Source organism: Belonocnema kinseyi, chromosome 9, assembly GCF_010883055.1.
Source record: "Belonocnema kinseyi isolate 2016_QV_RU_SX_M_011 chromosome 9, B_treatae_v1, whole genome shotgun sequence".
Classification (NCBI taxonomy): Eukaryota; Metazoa; Arthropoda; class Insecta; order Hymenoptera; family Cynipidae; genus Belonocnema; species Belonocnema kinseyi.
This window is the reverse complement of record NC_046665.1, coordinates 51,233,452-51,235,219: the sequence shown is the minus strand read 5'-3', so window position 1 is coordinate 51,235,219 and position 1,768 is coordinate 51,233,452. Positions and strand designations below refer to the sequence as shown.

Below are 1,768 nucleotides of genomic sequence, written 5' to 3'. Positions count from 1 at the left end.
CACGGGAATCCATATGTTATAGTCTCGCTCTATCAGACTCCCTCTCGCGAATTTCTACAAAATGACTACAGAAAAATATTCAAACTAGCTCCCTCGGTAATTACTGCAGGTGATCTAAATGCTAAACACTTAGCCTGGAATAGCAGAACAACGAACAAAATCGGTAAACAACTATTTGAATTTATAAATCATAAGAATCTTTCAATCTCAGCACCAGACTCGCATACTTTTTTCCCTCACAACACCAAACATAAATCTGACCTTATTGACTTTGCAATTTCCAAAAGTAACTTTTACAACCACAAAATTTTCACTATAGATGAGCTTGACTCAGATCATCGTCCTGTCCTTCTAAGTCTTTTCACCAATTGTAAAAAATCCCCTGTCGCACCTCGCTATAATTTCGCAAAAGCAAATTGGCAAGCATTCAACATGGCCCTAGAAACACATGTTAACTTTGAACCTTCAATGACAAACACTTCCCACATTGACGACGCCATAACCAATCTCACCTCGAGCAAAAAAACTGCCATTCACAGCTCAGTTCCTCAAACTACCATTAGCAAATACGATCCACCTCTCAGCCCTGAGATTGAAGACGTTATCCACACTCGCAATAAACTCTGCCGTACACACCAAAAAACTAAAAGCTGTATCCTGAAAAATATCATTAACCACCTTCGGAAAACTATAGCAATCAAAGTTCAACAGCACAGATGCAAAAATTGGAATAAAGAAGTCGGTAAACTTCAAATTAAAGATAACTCTATTTATCGTATGACTAAAGCCCTAACGAAGCCGCGATCTAATATTCCTCCTCTCAAAAAAACCAGATCAAACGTTTGCGCTCTCTCCAACCGATAAAACAAATCTCCTAGCGGCAAATTATGAAAGTAACTTCGCTCCACATAACGAACCGTCCGACTCTCAGCACATTGCGGAATGTGAACAAATTGTCTCCGATTTTCTTAGAATCCCAAGCACTGATAATTTCAAAAAAATAACCCACAAGGAAATAAAGAAACAAATTAAAATTACTAAAAATAACAAAGCTCCCGGTCCTGATTCACTTTCAAACTTTGTCCTCAAGAAACTTCCGATTTCTTGTCTCACCCTTCTCGCTAATATCTTCAGTGCCTGCATTCAACTAAGTTACTTTCCTAACTCATGGAAAATAGCTCACATACTAGTCTTTCAGAAAAAAGGCAAGGATCCATATCATCCTACCAGCTACAGATCCATTAGTCTTCTTAGTACAATGAGCAAAATCTTTGAAAAAATAATACTCACTCGTGTAAACTATCACCTCGAGGAAAACGGCATCCTTAAATCACAACAATATGGTTTTAGAAAAGGTCACTCTACGCAGCACATGATGTTCAAGCTTACCGAAGCCATTAGCTTAAATTTCAATCGAAGAAAACACACTGGAGCTGTTTTCCTCAATGTAGAAAAAGCCTTTCATAGTGTCTGGCATGTAGGACTGCTCAGAAAATTAATAAATTACAATTTCCCAAGAGGACTCATCCTCTTTATAAACTCTTATCTTTCTAACAGAAAATTCTCAGTCAAAATAGGCCAGACACTCTCAAAAGAGAAACCCATCCAAGCGGGAGTGCCCCAAGGTAGCATCCTAGGTCCGGTATTCTTTATTATCTACGTCAAAGACATTCCTGAGGTCCCCGAAGTTACAATTGGATTATATGCAGACGACACCGCACTATTCACCTCATCTTGGTCAGCCCTGAAAATCTTAAAATTACTAAAC

The 1,768-nt window shown here is 38.5% G+C and overlaps 1 protein-coding gene across 1 annotated transcript in view; it reads left to right on the top strand.

Moving 5' to 3' along the window:
- The window catches only part of LOC117180539 (V-type proton ATPase subunit H), an 87,169-nt gene that overhangs the window by 15,004 nt on the left and 70,397 nt on the right, over positions 1-1,768 (top strand). The gene's annotated exons all lie outside the window — the stretch shown is intronic.